Here is an 11,613-nt window from a genome sequence, read left to right as displayed (position 1 = left end):
GAAAGTCTGGAGAAGTCATAGCACTCAATTAAAGAGTGGATAAATAAATCAAATCATTGAAACATAGAAATAGTGAACTGGAAACAGAAAATAGCTCTCTAAAAATAAAATTTGCAAAATAGAAAAAAAAATTCCATAGAACAAAACAACTCACTTAAAAACTCAATTGGACAATTAGAAAAAGATATTAAAAAAGTGAGTGAAGAAAATAGAATCAAACAAATGGAATTGAATGACTCGGGGAGACAAAAAGATTCAGTCAAGCAAAACCAAAAAAAAAAAAAAAAATGAAACAATGGGGAAAAAATGTCAAATACCTTCTTGGGAAAACAACAGACTTGGAAAATAAATCTAGGAGAGACAATATCGGAAAAAAAAAAATATGATGAAAAAAAAAAAAAGCCTGGACACTATTTTCCAGGAAATTATCAAAGAGAACTGCCCAGAAGTCATAGAAACATAGGGTAAATTAGACATTGAAAGAATTCATCGATCACCTACTGAAAGGGATCCTAAAATCAAAACACCAAGAAATATAGTGGCCAAATGCCAGAACCCTCAGATGAAGGAAAAAATACTGTAAGCAGCTAGAAAAATCCAATTCAAGTATTGAGGAGCCACAATAAGGATCACCCAGGATCTAGCAGAATCCACATTAAAGGATCAAAGGGCCTGGAATATGTTATTCCGAAAGGCTAAAGAACTTGGTATGAAACCAAAAATAACATACCCAGCCAGAATGAGCATCTTTTTCCAGGGAAGAAGATGGACATTCACTGAAATAAGCAAATTTGACCTATTTTTGATGAAAAAAAAACAGAACTTAACAAAAAGTTTGATCTACAAATACAGAACTCAAATAGAAACCTAAAAAGGTAAAAAGAAATCTTGGGGACTATATTTCTGCTATAAAGATGTATAAAGAATACATGTATACCTTGTTCTAGAAACTAGATGTGGAAAGGACATTGTACCAGAAAAAAGGGTAAAGTGGGAGTACTACATCTCAGGAAGAGGGAAAGGAAACCTATTATATCTGAGAGAAACCTATTATATCCTCTGATGGAGGGGGATGAATATAGTGAGTATCTTACTGCCATCAGAATTGGCTTTAAGAGAAAAAATTTAGACATATTCAATTTATGGTGAAACTTCTCCCACCTCATTGAAAAGTGAGAAGGGAAAAGTGAAAAGGGAAGGAATAAGCTAAGTAGAAGGGAATATGGAAACTGTAAGGGAAAGGAGTAAGATAGGGGGAGGAATACTAAAAAGGGAGGGCTGTGAGAAGCAAGTGGTGCTCACCAGCTTAATCCTGGGAAGGGGGGTAAGAGGGAAAGAAGGGAGAAAAGCATAAACATGGGTTAACAAGATGGCAAGTAATACAGAATTGGTCATTTTAACCATAAATGTGAACGGGTAAACTCTCCCATAAGGAGGAAGCAATTAGTACAATAGATTAAAAGCCAGAATCCTACAATATGTTGTTTACAGGAAACACACCTGAAGCAGGGAGATACATGCAGGTTAAAGGTAAAAGATTGGAGCAAAATCTACTATGCTTCAGAGAAAGTGAAAAAAGCAGGGGTAGCCATCCTGATCTCAGATCAAGCAAAAGCAAGAATTGATCTAATTAAAAGAGATAAGGAAGGACACTATATCTTGCTAAAGGGTAGTATAGATAATGAAGCAAAATCAATATTAAACATATATGCACCAAGTGGGGTAGCATCTAAATTCTTAAAAGAGAAATTGAGAGAGCTGCAAGAGGAAATAGACAGCAAAACTATAATAATAGGAGATCTCAACCTTGCACTCTCAGAATTAGATAAATCAAACCACAAAATAAATAAGAAAGAAGTCAAAGAGGTAAATAGAATACTAAAAAAGTTAGATATGATAGCTCTCTGGAGAAAACGTAATGGAGACAGAAAGGAGTACACTTACTTTTCAGCAGTTTATGGAACCTATACAACAATTGACAATATATTAGGACATAAAATCCTCAAACTCAAATGCAGTAAGGCAGAAATAGTAAATGCATCCTTTTCAGACCACGGTGCAATGAAAATTACATTGGACAAAAAGCCAGGGGAAAGTAGATGAAAAAATAATTGGAAACTAAATAATCTCATACTAAAGAATGATTCCATGAAACAGCAAATCATAGACATGATTAATAACTTCACCCAAGAAAATGGCAATAATGAGACATCATGCCAAAATGTGTGGGATGCAGCCAAAGTGGGAATAAGGGGAAATTTCATATCTCTAGAGGCCTATTTGCATAAAATAGAGAAAGAGAAGGTCAATGAATTGGGCTTGCAACTAAAAATGCTAGAAAAGGAACAAATTAAAAACCTCCAGTCAAACACTAAACTTGAAATTCTAAAAATAAAAGGAGAGATCAAAAAAATTGAAAGTAAAAAAAAAATATATTGAATTAATTAATAAAACTAAGAGTTGGTTCTATGAAAAAACCAACAAAATAGACAAACCTTTAGTAAATCTCATTAAAAAAAAAAGAAAGAGGAAAATCAAATTGTTAGTCTTAAAAATGAAAAGGGAGAACTCACCACTAATGAAGAGGAAATTAGAGTAATAATTAGGAGTTACTTTGCCCAACTTGATGACAATAAATTCGATAACTTAAATGAAATAGAAAAATACCTCCAAAAATATAGCTTGCCCAAACTAACAGAGGAAGAAATGAATATCCTAAACAGTCCCATCTCAGAAAAATAAATAGAACAAGCTGTTAACCAACTCCCTAAGAAAAAATCCCCAGGACCAGATGGATTTACATGTGAATTCTACCAAACATTTAAAGAACAATTAACTCCAATGCTAAATAAACTATTTGAAAAAATAGGGATTGAAGGAGTCCTACCAAACTCCTTTTATGACACAGATATGGTACTGATATCTAAACCAGGTAGGTTGAAAACAGAGAAAGAAAATTATAGACCAATCTCCCTAATGAATATTGATGCTAAAATCTTAATTAAAATATTATCAAAAAGATTACAGAAAATCATCCCCAGGATAATACACTATGACCAAGTAGGATTTATACCAGGAATGCAGGGCTGGTTCAATATTAGGAAAACTATTAGCATAATCGACTATATCAATAACCAACCAAACAAAAACCATATAATCCTCTCAATAGATGCAGAAAAAGCATTTGATAAAATTCAACATCCATTCCTAATAAAAACACTGGAGAGTATAGGAATAAATGGACTTTTCCTTAAAATAGTCAGGAGCATATATTTAAAACCATCAGTAAGCATCATATGCAATGGGGAAAAACTGGAACCTTTCCCAGTAAGATCTGGAGTGAAGTAAGGTTGCCCACTATCATCATTATTATTCAATATTGTATTAGAAACACTAGCCTCTGCAATAAGAGTCGAGAAAGAGATTAAAGGAATTAGAGTAGGCAATGAGTAAACCAAACTATCACTTTTGGCAGATGATATGATGGTATACCTAGAGAACACCAAAGATCCTACTAAAAAAGCTATTAGAAATAATTCATGACTTTAGCAAAGTAGCAGGATACAAAATAAATCCCCATAAATCCTCAGCATTTTTGTATATCACCAACAAAATCCAACAGCAAGAGATACAAAGAGAAATTCCATTCAGTATGACTGTTGACATCATAAAATATTTGGGAATCTATTTACCAAAGGATAGTCAGGAATTACATGAGCAAAATTACAAAAAAAACTTTCCACACAAATGAAGTCAGACTTAAATAATTGGAAAAATATTAAGTGCTCTTGGATAGGCCGAGCGAACATAATAAAGATGACAATACTCCCTAAACTAATCTATTTATTTAGTGCTATACCAATCAGACTTCCAAGAAAATATTTTAATGATCTAGAAAAAATAACAACAAAATTCATATGGAACAATAAAAAGTCGAGAATCTCAAGGGAATTAATGAAAAAAATTCAAATGAAGGTGGCCTAGCTGTACCTGATCTAAAATTATATTATAAAGCAAAAGTCACCAAAACCATTTAGTATTGGCTAAGAAATGGATTAGTGGATCAGTGGAATAGATTAGTTTCACAAGACAGAATAGTCAACTATAGCAATCTAGTGTTTGACAAACCCAAAGATCCGAACTTTTGGGATAAGAATTCATTATTAGATAAAAACTGCTGGGATAACTGGAAATTAGTATGGCAGAAATTAGACATGGAACCACACTTAACACCGTATACCAAGATAAGATCAAAATTGGTCCATGATCTAGGCATAAAGAATGAGATTATAAATAAATTAGCGGAACATAGGATAGTTTATCTCTCAGACTTGTGAAGGAGAAAGAAATTTGTGACCAAACATGAACTAGAGACTGATTACAAAATAGAAAATTTTGATTATATCAAATTTATTTTTTTGAGTTCAAATTATTTTTTAGACATTTATTAATTTTGTGTCCCTTAGGACATCATTTCACCTGTTTGCTTCAGTATTCTCATCCATAAAATAAGCATAATAATAGCATGTACTCTACAATCTTCTTGTGGGAATCAAGAGATCCTCTGGATAAAGTACTTTGCAAGCTTTAGAACATTATAAAAATGCTAACTATTGGAGTAATAAAGTTGGGATGAGAAAAAGTAGGTTTTTGTCCTACGTCCAGGCACTACCTGAGTAACCAGCCAAGAGGATTGAGATAGTGGAGACTCTTTTATGAGCATGGTTTTATGGGCTCATGGATTTTTTTTCCTTTTTTTCTTTTTAATTTTTATTTAATGATTACTTTATATTGACAACATTATCCCTTGTACTATTTTCTTTTCCGATTTTTTTCCTCTCCCTCCCTCCACCCCCTCCCCTAGATGGCAAGCAGTCCTTTATATGTTGAATATGTTGCAGTATATCCTAGATACAATATATGTTTGCAGAACCGAACAGTTCTCTTGTTGCATAGGGAGAATTGGATTCAGAAGGTATAAATAACCCGGGAAGAAAAACAAAAATGCAGATAGTTCACATTCGTTTCCCAGTGTTCTTTCTTTGGGTGTAGCTGCTTTTGTCCATCATTTATCAATTGAAACTTAGTTAGGTTTCTTTGTCAAAGAAATCCACTTCCATCAAAATATGTTTTCATACAATATCGTTGTCGAAGTGTATAATGATCTCCTGCTTCTGCTCATTTCACTTAGCATCAGTTCATGTAAGTCTCGCCAGTCCTCTCTGTATTCATCCTGCTGGTCATTTCTTACAGAACAATAATATTCCATAACATTCATATACCACAATTTACCCAGCCATTCTCCAATTGATGGGCATCCATTCATTTTCCAGTTTCTAGCCACTACAAATAGGGCTGCTACAAACATTTTGGCACATACAGGTCCCTTTCCCTTCTTTAGTATTTCTTTGGGATATAAGCCCAATAGAAACACTGCTGGATCAAAGGGTATGCACAATTTGATAATTTTTGGGGCATAATTCCAGATTGCTCTCCAGAATGGTTGGATTCTTTCACAACTCCACCAACAATGCATTAGTGTCCCAGTTTTCCCGCATCCCCTCCAACATTCATCATTATTTTTTCCTGTCATCTTAGCCAATCTGACAGGTGTGTAGTGGTATCTCAGAGTTGTCTTAATTTGCATTTCTCTGATCAATAATGATTTGGAACACTCTTTCATATGAGTGGTAATAGTTTCAATTTCATCCTCTGAAAATTGTCTGTTCATATCCTTTGACCATTTATCAATTGGAGAATGGCTTGATTTCTTATAAATTTGAGTCAGTTCTCTACATATTTTAGAAATGAGGCCTTTATCAGAACCTTTAACTGTGAAGATGTTTTCCCAGTTTGTTGCTTCCCTTCTAATCTTGTTTGAATTAGTTTTATTTGTACAAAGGCTTTTTAATTTGATGTAATCAAAATTTTCTATTTTGTGATCAGTAATGGTCTCTAGTCCATCTTTGGTCACAAATTTCTTTCTCCTCCACAAGTCTGAGAGATAAACTATTCTATGTTCCTCTAATTTATTTATAATCTTGTTCTTTATGCCTAGGTCATGGACCCATTTGATCTTATCTTGGTATATGGTGTTAAGTATGGGTCCATGCCTAATTTCTGCCATACTAATTTCCAATTATCCCAGCAGTTTTTATCTAATAATGAATTCTTTTCCCAGAAGTTAGGGGCTTTGGGTTTGTCAAACACTAGATTGCTATAGTTGACTATTCTGTCTTGTGAACCTAACCTTTTCCACTGATCCACTAATCTATTTCTTAGCCAATACCAAATGGTTTTGGTGACTGCTGCTTTATAATATAATTTTAGATCAGGTACAGCTAGGCCACCTTCATTTGATTTTTTTTTCATTAATTCCCTTGAGATTCTCGACTTTTTATTGTTCCATATGAATTTTGTTGTTATTTTTTCTAGATCATTAAAATATTTTCTTGGAAGTCTGATTGGTATAGCACTAAATAAATAGATTAGTTTAGGGAGTATTGTCATCTTTATTATGTTCGCTCGGCCGATCCAAGAGCACTTAATATTTTTCCAATTATTTAAGTCTGACTTTATTTGTGTGGAGACTTTTTTATAATTTTGCTCATATAATTCCTGACTTTCCTTTGGTAGATAGATTCCCAAATATTTTATGGTATCAACAGTTATTCTGAATGGAATTTCTCTTTGTATCTCTTGCTGTTGGGTTTTGTTGGAGATGTATAAAAATGCTGAGGATTTATGGGGATTTATTTTGTAGCCAGCTACTTTGCTAAAATTATGAATTATTTCTAATAGCTTTTTAGTAGAATCTCTGGGGTTCTCTAGGTATACCATCATATCATCTGCAAAGAGTGATAGTTTGGTTTCTTCATTGCCTACTCTAATTCCTTTAATATCTTTCTCGACTCTTATTGCCGAGGCTAGTGTTTCTAATACGATATTAAATAATAATGGTGATAGAGGGCAACCTTGCTTCACTCCAGATCTTACTGGGAAAGGTTCCAGTTTTTCCCCATTGCATATGATGCTTACTGATGGTTTTAAATATATGCTCCTGACTATTTTAAGGAAAAGTCCATTTATTCCTATGCTCTCAAGTGTTTTTATTAGGAATGGATGTTGGATTTTATCAAATGCTTTTTCTGCATCTATTGAGATGATCATATGGTTTTTGTTTGTTTGGTTATTGATATAGTCAATTATGCTAATAGTTTTCCTAATATTGAACCAGCCCTGCATTCCTGGTATAAATCCTACTTGGTCATAGTGTATTATCCTGGGGATGATTTTCTGTAATCTTTTTGCTAACATTTTATTTAAGATTTTAGCATCAATATTCATTAGGGAGATTGGTCTATAATTTTCTTTCTCTGTTTTCAGCCTACCTGGTTTAGGTATCAGTACCATGTCTGTGTCATAAAAGGAGTTTGGTAGGACTCCTTCAATCCCTATTTTTTCAAATAGTTTATTTAGCATTGGAGTTAATTGTTCTTTAAATGTTTGGTAGAATTCACATGTAAATCCATCTGGTCCTGGGGATTTTTTCTTAGGGAGTTGATTGATAGTTTGTTCTATTTCTTTTTCTGAGATGGGACTGTTTAGGATATTTACTTCTTCCTCTGTTAGTTTGGGCAAGCTATATTTTTGGAGGTATTTTTCTATTTCATTTAAGTTGTCGAATTTATTGTCATAAAGTTGGGCAAAGTAACTCCTAATTATTGCTCTAATTTCCTCTTCGTTAGTGGTGAGTTCTCCCTTTTCATTTTTAAGACTAACAATTTGATTTTCCTCTTTCCTTTTTTTAATGAGATTTACTAAGGGTTTGTCGATTTTGTTGGTTTTTTCATAGAACCAACTCTTAGTTTTATTAATCATTTCAATAGTTTTTTTTTTTTTTTTTACTTTCAATTTTATTGATCTCTCCTTTTATTTTTAGAATTTCAAGTTTAGTGTTTGACTGGGGGTTTTTAATTTGTTCCTTTTCTAGCATTTTTAGTTGCAAACCCAATTCATTGATCTTCTCTTTCTCTATTTTATACAAATAGGCCTCTAGAGATATGAAATTTCCCCTTATTACCGTTTTGGCTGCATCCCATTCATTTTGGTATGATGTCTCATTATTATCGTTTTCTTGTGTGAAATTATTAATTATATCTATGATTTGCTGTTTCACCCAATCATTCTTTAGCATGAGATTATTTAGTTTCCAATTATTTTTTGGTCTACTTCCCCCTGGTTTTTTGTTGAATGTAATTTTCATTGCATCGTGGTCTGAAAAGGATGCATTTACTATTTCTGCCTTACTGCATTTGAGTTTGAGGTTTTTATGTCCTAATATATGGTCAATTTTTGTATAGGTTCCATGAACTGCTGAAAAGAAAGTGTATTCCTTTCTGTCTCCATTACATTTTCTCCAGAGATCTATCATATCTAACTTTTCTAGTATTCTGTTTACCTCTTTGACTTCTTTCTTATTTATTTTGTGGTTTGATTTATCTAATTCTTAGAGTGCAAGGTTAAGATCTCCCACTATTATAGTTTTACTGTCTATTTCTTCTTGCAGCTCTCTTAGTTTCTCTTTTAAGAATTTAGATGCTACCCCACTTGGTGCATATATGTTTAATATAGATAGTGCTTCATTATCCATGCTGCCCTTTAGCAAGATATAGTGCCCTTCCTTATCTCTTTTAATTATATCAATTCTTGCTTTTGCTTGATCTGAGATCAGGATGGCTACCCCTGCTTTTTTCACTTTCTCTGAAGCATAGTAGATTTTGCTCCAACCTTTTACCTTTAACCTGCATGTATCTCCCCGCTTCAGGTGTGTTTCCTGTAAACAACATATTGTAGGATTCTGGCTTTTAATCCATTCTGCTAACCGCTTCCTCTTTATGGGGGAGTTTACCCTGTTCACATTTATGATTAGAATGACCAATTCTGTATTCCTTGCCATCTTGTTAACCCCAGATTATGCTTTTTTCCCTTCTTTCCCCTTTCCCCCCTTCCCAGTATTAAGCTTGTGAGCACCACTTGCTTCTCACAGCCTTCCCTTTTTAGTATCCCTCTCCCGCCTTAGAGTTCCTCCCCCTATCTTACCCCTTTCCCTCCCAGTTCCCGTATTCCCTTTCGCTTAGCTTATTCCTTCCCTTTTCACTTTTCCCTTCTCACTTTTCAATGAGGTGGGAGAAGTTTCACCATAGATTGAATATGTCTTAAGATTTTTCATTTAAAGCCAATTCTGAAGGCAGTAAAATACCCACTATATTCATCCCCCTCCATTCTTTCTCTCAGATATAATGGGTTTCCTATGCCTCTTCATGAGATGTAGTATCCCCACTTTACCCTTTTTCTGGTACAATGTGCTTTCCACATCAATTTCTAAAACAAGATATACATGTATTCTTTATACATCTATATAGTCAAAATATAGTTCCCAAGATTAATCTTTACCTTTTTAGATTTCTCTTGAGTTCTATATTTGTAGATCAAACTTTTTATTAAGTTCTGGCTTTTTCATCAGAAATAGATGAAATTCGCTTACTTCGTTGAATGTCCATCTTCTTCCCTGGAAAAAGATGCTCATTCTCGCTGGGTAAGTTATTTTTGGTTGCATACCAAGTTCCTTAGCCTTTCGGAATATCATATTCCAGGCCCTTCGATCTTTTAATGTGGATGCTGCCAGATCCTGGGTGATCCTTATTGTGGCTCCTTGATACTTGAATTGGGTTTTTCTAGCCGCTTGCAATATTTTTTCCTTCATCTGAGGGTTCTGGCATTTGGCCACTATATTCCTTGGTGTTTTGATTTTAGGATCCCTTTCAGTGGGTGATCGATGAATCCTTTCAATGTTTATTTTTTCCTCTGTTCCTATGACTTCTGGGCAGTTATCTTTGATAATTTCCTGGAAAATAGTGTCCAGGCTCTTTTTTTCATCATTCTTTTCTGGAAGTCCAATGATTCTCAGATTGTCTCTCCTGGATCTGTTTTCCAGGTCTGTTGTCTTCCCCAGAAGGTATTTCACATCCTTTTCCATTGTTTGATTTTTTTGGATTTGCTTGACTGATTCTTCTTGTCTCCTCGAGTCATTCAATTCCACTTGTTCAATTCTGATTTTCAGTGAGGTGTTTTCTTCACTCACTTTTTTAAGATCTTTTTCTAATTGTCCAATTGAATTCTTTTGTTCTGTGGAATTTTTTTCCATTTCGCCAATTTTGTTTTTGAGAGAGCTATTTTCTGTTTCCAGTTCACCAATCCTATTTTTCAAGGATTTTACTTCTTTATCCACTCTCTCTTTAACTGACTTCTCCATTCTCTTTTGCCAAGCCTCCCTCTCCTTTTCCCATTTTTCTTCTAGCTCCCTTGTGAGAGCCTTTTTAATCACTTCTATGAGGTTCATCTGTGCTGAGGAACAGATGATCTCCTCCTTTGGGGATTCACCTGGGGACTGCCTGTTTTTAGTCTCCTCAGGATTTAGAGTCTGCTCTCTATCTGTATAGAAGCTGTCAAGGGTTAAAGTCCTCTTCAGCTTCTTGCTCATTCTGTCTAATAATCAGAGACAAACTAGCAAAGAAAAACAGAAAAAAAACTGGAGTCTTTCTTTGGGGGAGGGGCTGGGTATGTTATCGAGCTTCCTCTCCAGACTGCAGGGGGCAGCAGTGAGGCACTAGCAGGACTGTGCTGCGCCTGCGCTCTGAGATCCCAAAGCGTGCTGAGTCACTGTGGGGGGGGGGGAAGGGGGGGGGGCGGCCAGGTCCCGGGAGACTCCAGCTTTTTGGGGTTGTATTCTTCAGCCCCGGTGTTTTTAGCTTCTCTGCTGGGCTGCTGACTTCCTGCTGGAGCAAAGTATCCAAACCTGTAGCGAAGCTCTCCCCGCAGAGACGGCTGCGATCACTCCCCACTCCCTCTCCAGTCTGCTCCCGTGCTCTCAATGCCGCTGCCCGCCGCCTGCGCCCGATCTAAAACCGCCCAGCCCTCCAGTAAAGACAGACCTTTCTTGGCAAATCTCAAGGATGGCTTCTCTTGGTAACTATATGTGGGTTTTTTTCAGTCAAGCATTGATTCAGAGGCTTGTAATGAAATGGATAGTGAGAGAAAGCGCGGAGCTTATGCAGCAGTGAGCCTCCTCTCTGCCATCTTAACCGGAAGTCCGGTATCATAGTAACTTTCAACAAAAAAGGTTACACTAATTCACTGCTTTCATTCTAATTTGAGCTACAATAGTTTTATTTGTACAAAAATCTTTTAACTTCAAATATTCAATTATCAATTTTACTTCTTGTGATCCTTTCTAATTCTTGTTTATCCATAGATTCTCCCATTATCCATATATCTGTTGTGTTCAATTATTCCAGCTAAGTCTGACATTGTGTGATCCATTTGGGGTTTCCTTGGCAAAGATATTAGATGGATTTGTAATTCCCTTGATTACCTTATTTTACAGATGAGGAACTGAAACAAATAAGGTAAAGTAATTTGCCCAGGGTTTCCCAGCTATTGTCTGAAACCAGATTTGAACTCAGGAAATTTTAAGACCTGATACTCTAGTCACTATGGAACCTTGCTTCCCTATCGATCTGAGAGACATTTTTCCATGTTCCTCTAATTTAT

Source organism: Antechinus flavipes, chromosome 4 (assembly GCF_016432865.1).
Source record: "Antechinus flavipes isolate AdamAnt ecotype Samford, QLD, Australia chromosome 4, AdamAnt_v2, whole genome shotgun sequence".
Taxonomy (NCBI): Eukaryota; Metazoa; Chordata; class Mammalia; order Dasyuromorphia; family Dasyuridae; genus Antechinus; species Antechinus flavipes.
The sequence above is the reverse complement of the archived record's forward strand: the minus strand, read 5'-3'. Positions refer to the sequence as shown.